The following is a 13,734-nucleotide window of genomic DNA, read 5'->3' as shown; positions in this document are numbered from 1 at the left end:
ATAGATAATATATCTCATGCACTCTTTTGTCGAACACTTTGTTTGTTTCCCCAACTGAGTAAGATTTGCATTCTTTATAGAATCAAATATCCATCCTATAAACAAGTTTGCTTTCGCTCTCTTCAGGATGATGAGTGTTTTGGAACACACACCAATTCACGCCTTTGGTCGGTCACCTGTTACATACCTACAACCCGGTATCCTTGGTGTTCCTTCCTGATTTTTGTTACCCTTATACCCGGTGACATCTCATTTCTTTGGTGCTTCCTCAGTGAAGTTTTTCTGTTGCTTCTCCCCAGGAGTCAGCTTGTGTCTCTCCAATGGATTTATTTTCCTTTGGAATTCTTTTCCCCAGTGTGAGTCCTTCACTCCCCAGTGAGTTCTCCAGTCTGTTTTCTGTTATTCCCTAATCAGAGTCGTGTCTTGTTCACGCTGTGTCAGTTTTGTTTATCCCCAACTAGAGTCTTGTTAGAGTCTCTGTTCCTGGTGAGTGTATTACTCCGATGGATCGTCTTTTCTTCTGTGTGAACCATATTCCCCACAGAATTTGTGTCTTTTTGCATGCATACATTTGCATCATGAGGTCTCTTAGGGACCAAAATTTGTCTCATTACTGTTATTTAAGCCCATTCTACCGTGTCGAGATGAAGATTTCTAAACTTCACTTCTCCGGCTAGAATGACCTTAAATAGGGGCATCTGTAAGACCCCAATTTTGGCCCTAAGATCCCTCATGGCCCATATCATATCATATCATGGCCTCAAGGATCATTGCATGCCCTAGTTTCCCTCCTAGTGGGTAGGTTGCCTTGTGAGTTGATTCTTGATCACCAAGCATGTCTTGCATTTGTATATCTTTGCTTTTCATATGTTTACTAACCAAAAAGTACAAAAATATTGTCATCTAACCATGTTACTTGCAGCTGAAGCAATCATCAGCCAATTAGGTCAAAATCAGTCAAAGTCAGTCATTGCAGTGGTTGGTGGCCATTCTTGCAGAATTTGGGCACCATGATCAATCATCAAGAGTTCATATAACTTGTGACATCATTTGGAATCAAAATCTCAAGGAATTAGGGTTTGGAATTCATCAGAAGGTGCTTCAGTCAAGCAAAACCCTAGAAAGTCAAACTTGGTCAACTGTCCATTTAATCAGTGGTTTGAGGATGGGATTTGGTCTGAGAGGTCTCATTCATGCCTATACAAGCTCCATATATCATGTCAAGCATCCACAGTGAAGAAAATAAAGTCAGACAAGAAATTTCCAGAAATAGAAACTTGACCTGTAATTCAAATTTGCCAAAAATGGAAACTTCTTGATCTTAAACTTACATCATGATACAAGCTTCAAATGAATTTTTTCCCAACATGAAAGTTGAAGATCTTGTTCTCCCATTTCCAAAAAGTCCAAGAACACTCAATTCCCATGTATGGTTGGCAAGTTATGATCAAATCAATCTCAAAAATTTGTGAACTTCAAAAGGCCATATCTCTCAAACCATTTGGCCAAATTTGGTGGGGTTTTTTCCAACAAGTCATATTTGATCCCCTCTTTCCAAAAATGTCATCCTCATTCACCAAAACTTTACCATTCAAAATGGCCTTTTTGGACTTGCATTATTTAATTTCAAGTGAAGTTAAAATTTGACTTTGCCAAATATTGATTTTTAAGCATTTTGGCCAATTGGAACTTGTTTGAAATGTTATTTGAAACTTGCCCAAGGCCCATTTCGTGCAGAACACACACCTCCATGTGCATTTGGATGAAAATTAGCAAAATGGCAAATGGCTTCATTTAAGATAATCATGCTTAACACTTGCTTAGCCAATGTAAAACAGATGTATATAAACTCATTTTCTGCACAATTAAACCCTAGCAGCAGCCATCAATTACACACAGAATATTTCATTTTCTCTCAAATCACCATTTTCTCATTTTGCATTTTCTAACCAAACTTCCAAAGAACTCGAGCAACCCTTGTGGTTTCATCACCTGACCATCATTGTGAGCCATTTCCAAGCATCAATCACCAACTGGAACAGCATTCTCGATTCTGATTTTCCAAGCTCCAACAATGGCAGATTCCGATTTGGACCTCTTCAAGCATCACTGAGCTAAATTGCTTCAAGTATTCATCATTTCAAACCACAAGGAGCACCTGTTTCAAGCCAAAGCACTCAAACATCACTGTTTTCACAAATTTCTTCAAGAACAAGTAAATATTCGAATCTCATATTTCATTAAACTTTGCCATGCTTTAGTTAGATCTTAGATTGCTGATTCCATTGAACTTTATATTGCATGAAATGGTTGAGTATTCACTGATTTCTATGGATTTAAAGTTTACTACATGAACATGTTCTTGCATGCTGCTCTCTTGTTAGGTCGATTTAGTTCAAATGCTTGCTGGATTTATGATGTATGTTGATTACTGATTCTATTGGTATGGCTAATTTCAAATTCTGGGCGATTTAATTTTTCATGATTGAATGAACAAGATGATGTTGCACTGTTGTTAAAACCCTAAAAATCTGCCCAGAAACATGAACTGCGTTTGGCTGTTGCTATTGGTGTTATTTGCATGGAATTCCACTGTTTTATTGCCATGAGCGTATTGCTGCTTGACACATCACCGGGTGCTACGCACCGTTTCATTTAAGTGAACCAACAATTACAAAAATGCCATCCACGGTTTATTTAATCCATTTAAAATCAATTCATTTCAATTTTGTATTTCATTTTGGTTCATCATCTTCTAAAATTCATAACATCATCACCTTTGATCCAAATTTCATGAAATTTTTTTGCATTGTACTCTGCTTGATGTCTAGTATTTTATCATGATTTTTGCTGATTTTTTGGATGATCGAATTTTTAATGATGCTAGGGTTTGTGACATGTATGCATATTTTGTACCTTTTGCCAATTCAATTGTGAAATGATGATGATATATCCAATGGCCCTGAATTTTTTGTGCTTAATCTAGACTCATCCATGGTGATTTTGATATAGAGTTTGTGAATTTATCTTATCTGGTCATTGAGTTATGAATTTTTGAATTAGGGTGTGACAATTTGTGTCACACCATTGATATGCAATTTCATGATTTTTGATACCATGCTTCCTGACCTCCAATTGATGTGAATTTTTGCATGAGTCTACTATTGTATGTCTAGTTCACATGTGAATTTTCTTGGAATTAATTGTGGCATTTTCTAATTGATTGAGATTTTATCCCCTGTTTGACCAAAATGTTGACTTGTGTGATACATGTTCCGTTTCATTTGTGAAATTCTCATACTTTATTGGATGATCATGAAATTTTACATGTGATTAGTAGACATCTTAAGCTTTGTCATGGTGTTGATGCCATTCATTTCTCATTTGTTATCACTGACTTATGAATCTTTGAAGTTGATACATGTTTGGTTGACTTCTTTGAGCATGCTTAAACTTGCCTTGCCTTTCTGATTTTCATTGACTATCTTCCCATGATCCAAATGAGCTGAAATTTTATATGCATGTCATGTTATGGATTATGATTGATCATGAATTATTTGATGATTTTTGGAATTGATTATGATTGGTTTTGAGCTAAGTCTTGCTGTTGACTTCTATGAGCTTTCATTTGCCATGCTTTGACTTCTTTTGCTTATGAAATCATGATGATGAATGATATGAATGTAGGACCAATTGGGTTTGCTTCTTGATTGTTTAAACTTGATTGTGGTTGACTATCATTTGCTGTTTTGACTTTCTCATATCTTTTTGACCCTAGGCTTGTCCTAGTGGTCCTGTTGCTTATGTTTGAGCTCATTGTTTCAGGTTAAGCAACAATGCTCCAAAGAGATCATACAAATTTGATTGAGCTTGATTGTTTATCATGAGCTAACCTCTTTGTTTTGTAGGTGGCTTGACTCATGATTTGAGTCTTGTACTTTGCACATTCATCTGATTATGTTGACTGTTAATTCTATTCTCATTTTGCTTTGACTTTTGAATGGTGTACTGATTCTGTTTGACTATTTCAGGTGCCATTAGTTGCTTAGTTCTTTGAACTTGCTTTGCTTTGCTTTATAGCAATTTGCATTGAGGTATAATTCCTTATTCTTCATGTAGTCTGGAAGACCTGGCCTGTTACTTGGCCAGGCAACTGTCTGAAGTCCTCCTTAAGAGGCAATGCTTGTGTGTGTTTACTTTTGTCCCAAGCAGGAAAAGTCCTTCAAGTAAGGCAATTGGTAGATCAAAGAGATATGTAGCCTATCTCCTACTATTCTGTGAGTCTTCTCCTTGCTCCCATTACATGGTTGTAGCATTGAGATCCAAACCCAAGATCTATAGAGTCAATAATCTGTGGAGAGAGTTCCTACTTTCTGAACTCCCACACCTTCTGATATCCAAATGCTCTCCCTGACCAGGGATAAGAGCAATGAGGCACACCCCTCATATCCTTTCATCTGCTTCACCTTAGCCCCTCAATGGCAAGGTTAAGAGCACCTTTGACCCTATTCCAGTTGGCTTCAATGCCTAACCCTCTTGTATGAGCCTCCTTGTTTGGTTATAGTGTGTGCTTAATGCTTTCATTGATTGATCACTTGCTTCATATACACATGTTTGCTTGCTTGCTTTGTGCACTCATCATCATTTATTGCTCATTAATGCATAATCATCTCATTTGTCTTTATGACTTATCATTGCTGTTTACCCATTGAGGACAATTGTAAGACCATCCATTGGCCATTGCTCCTATGATATGGAAGTGAGTATAAGACCATTACCTTGGCCACTCATCTTATCTTTGCCTGATGCATTTGTTGATTATATGTGAGGATGCAATTGTAAGTCCCTGCAAGTTGGCATTTGCTTTCCTATGATCACTTGTTGCTTTGCTTGTTTGTATGTGAGGATACAATTGTAAGTCCCTGTAAGTTGGCATTTGTATTCCTAGGACCATACTGTGGAGGTTAGGGTAAGCCCAGACAGATTGGCATCTGACATCCATGTTTTGTTTTTCTTTGTTTATGTGAGGATGCAATTGTAAGTCCCTGCAAGTTGGCATTTGTATTCCTAGGATCATATGTTGGATATTGGTATAAGTCCAGACAGATTGGCATCCGGTATCCAAGTTTCATTTTTTTAGGAGATTAGTGTAAGTCCATTGAGTGGCCTCTGATATCCATTTCTGTTTTAGGAGATTGGTGTAAATCCATCTATTGGTATCCGGTATCCGCTTTTTGTTTGTGAGATTGGAGTAAGACCATTGAGTGGCATCCAGTATCATTTGTCTGCTTACATTGTTATTATTCATTGCCATTCCAAAGGACACACTTGAATCATCTTCTATATGATTTCAAGAGGTGAACCTTCTAAGAAGTTTTACAATCCATCTTCATCCATTCATCCTCATTATGTCCTAAACCTTTTCACACTTTGATTTCAAACTTGAGATAGATATTGTGCAAACATCTTCATGTTTTCAAATTAAAAACCTGGACCCCAAGTCCTTGACTTTTTTCAAACTCCATTTCATAATACTTCTTTGAATTAATCTTAATCATACTTTGACCCTACTTTCACAATCACAATCAATTAACTTCACCCATTCACTTGTTTTGGCTTTGTCCATTGTTAAATCTTTTCATGCATTAGCCATAGGTTTCAATTATCATTGTGGTTGATGTAAACCTCACCTTATCTTTAGTGAGTCGACAGTAAGACTTCCGTACTGAAAACAGGGCTAACCCCTCTAGTACGTCGAAGCTATCCTCGCATGGTGGATGTTGGTCTTGGTCGAGTTTTCTCCCATTGATAATGAAAAGCCTCAGTGCTATTGTTTAAAATTGAATCCACCAATTTTTTGGAAATCTTTTAGCCGAACTACGGCGTTTTGATCCTTACCTTTGATGGAAGGTACGTAGGCAGCGGGTTCATCCGTTCAAACCCAATAAAAATTGTACATTCTTTTCTCATCATCCCAATCATGTTTGCACAATACTTATGTCATAACAAATAACAATTTTATACAACAAGTGTGAAAAGGGCTCCCTAGGAGTACCTAGGACGTAGTGGGTGCCTAACACCTTCCCATTGCGTAATTTACCCCTTACCCAGACTCTCTGATCTTTTTATTAGTTTTCTACGTGTAAAACTTCTTAGGCTTTTGTTCGCTTTTTAGCCAGTCCTTTGGATAAATAAAAGTGCGGTGGCGACTCGAATTCATTGTATGCTTTGCTTATGGTTTAATCAATAGATCATATAGCGACGAATACACCGCTACAGTGTGAATCATCACCCAGTCTTCTAGACCGTGATGTGGACATATTCTCATCATGTCCTTGTATCTCTCCCACACTTCGTAGAGAGATTCCACATCTTTTTGCTTGAATCCGTTGATTTGAGCTCTCAGCATAGCCGTTTTGCTCGGCGGAAAGTATCGGGATAAGAATACGTTCTTCGGCTCCTCCCATGTTGTAACGGAGTTGGAGGGCAAGGATTGCAACCTAGCCCAAGCTCTGTCTCTTAGTGAATAGGGGAAAAGGCACAGTCTTATCGCATCTTGAGATACACCATTCGCTATTACAGTATCGGCGTACTGCACAAACTTGGTCAGGTGTTCATTAGGATCTTCTGTTGGATTTCCAGCAAATTGATGTTGTTGGACGGCTGATAAGAGTGAGGGTTTCAGCTCGAAATCGTTTCGATTAATAGCGGGAGCAGCAATGCTATTGTGAGGTTCTTGTTGAGATGGGGTAGCGTATAATTTAAGAGGACGATTATGTGGTCCTTCTTCAGCCATGTTTGGTTTTTCTTCTGATTTAAGAGGGAATGAGATATCGGGAATACCGTACTTTTGTTGATATTCGTGTATTCGGCGTCTCACGTATAGGAAACGCTCTAATTCGAAGATTGGTGGTGCTAAGTTATTGCCTTGTGAGCGAGTACTTGGCATACAATCAGGGAAAGAAAAGGAGAGAAGATTAGTTTTTGATTTTTACCTTAGTTTATACCGTGCAACGAAAGAATCGCACTATTCGACTAAAACAAGTCCCCGACAACGGCGTAAAAAACTTGATGCTTGTCGTGGCTATATATAAAATATAGTCTGTCGGGTACTTGACTGCAAGTGCACAGTCTAGTCGCTTTAGTTTTAAAAGATATCGATCCCACAGGGACCTATGGTCAAACTAGTGCTACTAACGTCACTATGTTTAGCTAAGGGAATTGATTGGTAGAGGTTCAGGGGTAATATAGTAAATCTAGGGGAAATTTTTGGTTTAATAAAGAATTAATGGAAGGAATCAGTATGCAGCGCATTAATCGTCAGGGATTTGATAAGTTACCTGTGAATAGTTTAAATGCCAAATATCTCTCAGCAGAAAATGTTTATTTAAAAGACTTTATCTCACACTCTCGTGGTTGTTGATTCGGCCTATAACTTTAAGTCAGAATGTACGCTCTCGCTGTCCCATTTGAAGTCAAAATTACTTTTTGAAAATAAATAAGTTCTAATTGTTTTTAAAGTGCTCTCGCTGTTTTTAAACTCAATGCCTAATTTTTACTATCCAGCTCGAGCCTCACGCTCTCGCGATTGTTGGTTCTCACCTTAGTTAATTTCCCACTCTCGTGGCAAAATCGTGTTAAATAGCTTTTCACGCTTTTGTGATAAAGTTAATTAAATCTAGATTAAAAACTTCAGCCTAAAAGGTTATTTGAGAAAAAAGGTTTTCACCGGTTATTATTAAATCCCATCAAATTAAGTTGCTACATACCGATACCGGTAGTTTAGCCAGACATATTAAATAAAGCAAACACAAGGCATACACAGATCAACGTTACGGCAAACATGCTTATAACAATAAATGGGCAATAACAATAATAATTCAATAGAAACCTGGAAATCGAAGTACAGAGTATAGCGATTCTTTGAGCACTTCAGCAGTCCTCCAGAAGTCGGTAGGCTTTGCTTCTTCAATACAGATTACTACTAAAAATTAAATAAAGTGTAGTAGTTCCCCAATGTAGGAAACTACTACTATGGCTAACTGAAAAACTAACTGGAAAAGGGAAACTACAAAAAGAATGGCGAAAACAATAAGGCAACGGAAACAAGGTTGCTGGAAAGAAAGAAAAATGTTGAATGCTGGAAAACTGAAAATTAAATTGCAGAGCGTAAATATCAAAGTAGGCATCTTCAATTTTTCCCAATTGAGTCCTTTATATAGTGTCCATTAGGTCTTGGCAGTTGAGAAAATCAAGGAACACTTGGTCTTGAGAGAGGAATCTGTGGGAAAAGTTTGTTGGATGAGATTTAGGCACATTTGGGCGCCTGTTGCTGACTGCTTCAAAGCGCAGTTTGTGGCCGCGTGACGCTCGTCATGGGCTTGTGACGGTCGTCACAGTCTGGGTCGTGACGAGCGTCATGAATGTGTGGCGATCGTCACATCAGCAAAATCTGCATAATCTGTTTTTCTGGTTTTTCTGTGCTTTTTCACTTGTTTCTTCTTCTTTTTCTTCCTTTTCTTCATTTTGCTCTTTAGTGCATGGAGATTCAAATACCTGCAAAAACAACATGAATACTTGCGCAATAATCGGGATATTAATCGAAATGATGTGATCTTAGGGTGTAAATTAAGCCAATTATCTAATGTGTTTTCGCGTTATCAATGCCCCAACTTTTACTTCCTTTCTGTCAGTTTTAGAACCCAAGTTAATGACATCGACTGGTTCTTTGTATGGTTGAATCTCTTTTTCTTCGTGCTCAAGGAGTTGTGCTAGTTCAGTTGGTAATTCCCAATCTTCCTCACTATCGTCTTCAGCTTGGCTGATTGGAAATCCAGATTTACAGTTGATTTTAGCCATGTTGTAATCAATAGTTTTTTTTCTCTGCATATGATGAGCTTATTTTAGTATGCTTTTTTGAGAAAAGTGGAAAAAAGAAAAAGAAATCTTTTGCCATTCCTTGTTTTAGTGAAAAGTGAAAATAACTGAAAGAAAAGGGAACACATGTTTTGCATGCAAAAAGTATTTTTTATTTATTCACATAATACTTTTAAACATAGAGGCCCTTACAATCTATCCTCTCGTCTCAGGCGGGGATGAGGGATTGAGAAAACAAAATGCTTTACATTTTTTTCGAGTATACTATGGGAATCACGGTAGCTGTCCAGTTGGGAAGCTTGAACCCTGGAGGACATATGCGTATGAGGCTAGACGCCTCTAGTTTGTTGCCACTAGACTCTCCAATGACTGCCACAATATGATCATTTTGAAAACCGGCGCTGCTAAATTTGACCGGGTTAAACTGCTTCTTCTTTGGGCTCGCCTTGCGTGCTGTTGGGTGATAACCGATACCAAACTTGTCGCGCTTCTCCGCCATGTTGACAACTTTACCCTAACAGGGAAACGGGCCTTTCTCCAACGTCTTCCTGGCACTTTTCATTGAGGATAGGACCGTAGCGGATGATTGGTCATGATTGGCGATAGCATAACTAACTTCTTCAAACTCTAAATAGTGGAGCGGAATATCAACAATCCCTTCATCTGTCTCAACATATGTGAACGACGAGAGTTCGCTAACTAATAGATCTTTTTCACCATACACAATTACCAGCTTGTCATCAATCAAGAACTTCATCCTTTGGTGCAATGTAGAGGTGACTGCCCCAACGACATGAATCCATGACCTACCCAACAAATAACTGTAAGATGGGTTGATATCCATGACTTGGAAGGTAATGTTGAACTAGTGAGGTCCAACACAGATGGGCAGATCGACTTCCCCAATAACCTGCTTTTGGGAACCATCAAAATCTCGGACAATCAGTGTGTTGGTCCTCATCTCGGGCCCTTTAAACTACAATTGGCTTAATGTAGATTTTGGCAATACATTAAGCAAAGAACCAGTGTCAATGAGGACTCGAGATAGAAGGGAGTCTGTGCATGTGACTAAAATGTGTAACACTTTATTATGGGCACTCCCCTCAGGAGGTAGTTCTGCTTCATTAAACCCTAAATACCTATTGGCTGTGATATTGGCAACTACGTCGTCAAACTGATCGACCGTGATATCTTGCATGACATGAGCGACATTCAGAACTTTCAGCAATGCTTTGCGATGAGCCTCAGAACTCAATAGCAAAGACAAAATGGATATTTTGGAGGGAGTCTGGTTCAACTGGTCGACAATTTTGACATCACTCCTCTTGATCAATTTGAGGAATTCTTGGCTTTCCTCAAAAGTGATATTCTTCTTGTGATCTTCAACTTGCTCATTCTCAACCATCATCCCTTTACCTTTAGACATCTCTTGCTCTGCAGCTTTATTGTCAATAACCTTCGTCAGCATTTGAGTCGTTGTCATGTTCGGAGTGGCAGGTACAGTTGCCCCTGCCTGCGGAGTTGGAATAGGAATGACCTTCGCCTTAGGTGGGATAACTGTGGGCACTGGAGACACCCTAGGAGTGTATTTTGGAGTGAATACACGACCAGTGCGAGTCATTCCTCCCGCTCCAATGATGTTGACGATTTTAGTGTCAAGAATACGGTTTTCTTTTCCTCCCAAATACGTTGTTATCTCGTAATTCCAAGGCACTGCCTTGGTGTTCTGATACGGAAACGAACTGGGGACTCGGAAATGAATTGGTTGAATCCTCTTGGGAGGAGCTTCAACCTTCTTCTTTATGTACACAATGGTTATTGGTTCAATTACTGCAACTTCTTCTAATGCCTTAAACATGGAGAATTGTATCATACCCTGATCCATCAGTTCTTGTACATAACCTCTCAGCTCATCGCAACTGTCTGGATCGTACTCACATACCGTGCAATCATCATGTATACCTGTTAGAAACCCAAACTGCTCAAGTCTCTATAACACAACCAACATCGGAGTCTTTACATCTTCGGCTCTTAGTATGGACTCAATAGTTTCCTCCTCGACTACAACATTGACTGCTGAACCACCATAATTTGGAAAAGGATTCATCTTCACATTGGGTTTTTCCTCGGAGAAGGTCAAGATGTCTTGATTGATCAAATCTTGGATTTTGTATTTGAGTGCCCAACAGTCTTCTGTAGAATTCCCTATGAATCTGGCGTGATAAGTGCGTGAAGAGTTAGGATCATGCTTAGGGAGGAATTGAGGAGTGGCCATAAATATTTCTTTTGGTATGATAGCCCCCACATGGATCAGATAGGGCACCAATTCTGCATACGGTACCGGAATCTTGTTGATCTAGAGACGATTACCAAAATTGTTTCTGCTGTTCTGACCTCGACCTTGTCCTTTATTGTCACGATTGTATTGATGGTTCTGATTTCTTTGAGCAGGTGCTGATTGTTGACTGCCTTTCTGCGGTTGATACTGACCTGACGGTTGTTGATACTGAGCTGCAGCGACATACGGATATGGATAATACGACATAGGGGTCATCAGGAACTGATATTGGGGGTGGGCACCTGCCATCACAGCATTTTCTTCCCTTTCCTTCTTCTTTGTGAAGCCCCCATGTGACCTCTTGTTCGTTGTCTGCGGAGCGGTTGTATCTGTGATCTTCCCTGATTTCAGCCCATTTTCCACACCCTCAGCAATAGTTACCATATCAATAAAGTTTATGGATGAACTTCCAATCATCTTCTCATAATACATCCCTTGGAGTGTACCCATGAAGATATCTACCAGTTCGTTATCAAATAGTGTTGGTCGGACCTTAGATGCCATTTTTTCGCCCCAACGTTGATCATACTCTTTGAAGGTTTCATTGGATCTCTGTGCTCGATTCTGTAACTTAAGCCTTGTTGGAACCATATCAAGGTTGTACTTGTACTATTTCAAGAATGCCTCGGATAGGTCCATCCATGACCGAATCTTTGTGCATTCCAAACTCATGTACCAATCTAGGGAAGCCCCGGACAGACTATCCTAGAAGCAATAGATCAGCAGGTTATCATTGTTGATATACAATGCTATTTTCCTAAAGTACATGGTGATATGACTGTGAGGACAGCTAAGGCCTTTGTATTTAGGGAGGTCTGGCACCTTGAATTTTTGCGGGAGCACCACGTTCGGAACCAAGCAAAAGTCTCGAGCGTCGATACCAAAGGTAGAGAAACCCTCGATGGCCCTTATTTTTCGTCCAACAGTTGGTAATCCGCAGGTCTGGCCTGATCAACAGTGGGAGGAGCAACCTGACTAGCTGGTCGAGAAGTTTTAGAAGCGGTCGGAGTAGGCATGCTCTGCGGAGCAAGTAACATCTGAGGCGGGTATGAGAAACCCGGAGGCATTGTCTGAGCAACATGCACCAAGTGAGGATATTGTCCTCCAGCCTGAGCATTGGGGTCCTGAGGTACCCTTGTCTGCACATACTGGAGTGCAGGATTGGCGGGTGCATAGGTCACCATGGGGCGCAGAGGTTACCCCAGGATAACTGAAGGGAGCAACTTGATTGGCGCTCGCACGTTGAGCGGTTTGGGCAGGAATTTGAAAGTGGAGGCGCGGGCCTCTGTATTCACCTTCAGCGTCAGGAGTTTCATGGGGAACCTGACCTTGATTGTCCTCGGGGTTGGCAACATCAACTGAAGGAGTCTAAATAATAGGTATGCCCCACGAGAAAGTAGGGTTTCCAGCAGCAGCGAGGGCGGTGAAAGTTGGATGAGGGAAGAAGGCTCCCCCATTGGCAAAGTGAGCATAAACGTTTTGGGGCATTCCCCAAGGGTAGGAAGCAGCAAGCCTATTCATGTCGGCAGGGACCAATTGGCGGTTTTCAGTGGTTGGTACTACAGTTTCCACCAGAGTTTCAACAGTAGCACCAACAGTAACAGTAGGATTGGCCATCCCAGAAGCATGGATGGTGTTGTCATCAACAAAGTTGGCAGAGGTAGGAGCCCTCTGAGTTTGGAGGAGTTCCAAGATGGCCTCCATGTTGCCTTGGAACAGGTCCATTTGGCCCTGGACTTGGGCGAGTAATTCACGGACAACAGCATTGTCAGCTTCAAAGTCAGCCATGATCTTGGATTTGTTTGCACGAGTGAAATAGTGATGACGAGTCATCGTTTTTGCTGTTTAAAGATGGAGAGAGTAAGCATTTTGTTTTCTGGAGGCTTATGACAAATAAATGCGTGAATGCATGCATGTATGCAAAAAATTGAAACGCATATTTATGTTATATTCATCTTTGTAAAGGAAGACATTTCCAAGGAATCCTTGAGTTTGTTTATCAGCATAAGGAAATAAAAGCATAAAGAGAGACAGTTCACGAAGCCAATAGCCAAGAAACTCTTTTATTCATATATCCAGAAAGTGGAATACAAGTACACATCAATAAGCAGCCTGCTGGGCTGAAAGAGTCTCAACATCGACCTTAACAGACATCAACCTAGAAATAAGAGTGAATTACAAATCAGGCCTAAACAATAATATTCAGAAACATCTTGACAACAACTCCTCATAATAAGTCTGATAATTCGGGGATAGGCATGTGCCCCATTTTCCCAACATTGTGCTCCCTTCAGGTGGTAGGTCGTGATCAGGTTCATCTGAAATTCTCCTCACAACTGTTTTCTCCTGGTTGGGGAGATTTTCAAGATGTCCATTCACTTGTGGGAGTAGGTTGGCGTCTTCTAGGTTCTTGTGTGATTGCTCTTTTAGCTCGCGGATCTCCTCAAGTCTCAGGCTTAGCTCGTACTGATTCTGGAGAAGAGTGACTTCTAGCTGCTTGGTGCGGCTTTGCTCATTCT

At 40.0% G+C, this 13,734-nt stretch overlaps 1 non-coding gene across 1 annotated transcript; it reads left to right on the top strand.

The window, feature by feature from the left end:
• The first annotated feature begins 6,302 nt into the window (after window positions 1–6,302).
• LOC127099793 (small nucleolar RNA R71) lies at window positions 6,303–6,409 on the top strand. The gene has a single exon (XR_007794263.1). It is a non-coding gene; the product is annotated as a small nucleolar RNA R71 (small nucleolar RNA).
• Window positions 6,410–13,734: the final 7,325 nt, after the last annotated feature.

This window comes from Lathyrus oleraceus, chromosome 6 (assembly GCF_024323335.1).
Source record: "Lathyrus oleraceus cultivar Zhongwan6 chromosome 6, CAAS_Psat_ZW6_1.0, whole genome shotgun sequence".
Classification (NCBI taxonomy): Eukaryota; Viridiplantae; Streptophyta; class Magnoliopsida; order Fabales; family Fabaceae; genus Lathyrus; species Lathyrus oleraceus.
Note: the sequence above shows the minus strand (reverse complement) of the source record. Positions and strands in the feature narration are given on the sequence as shown.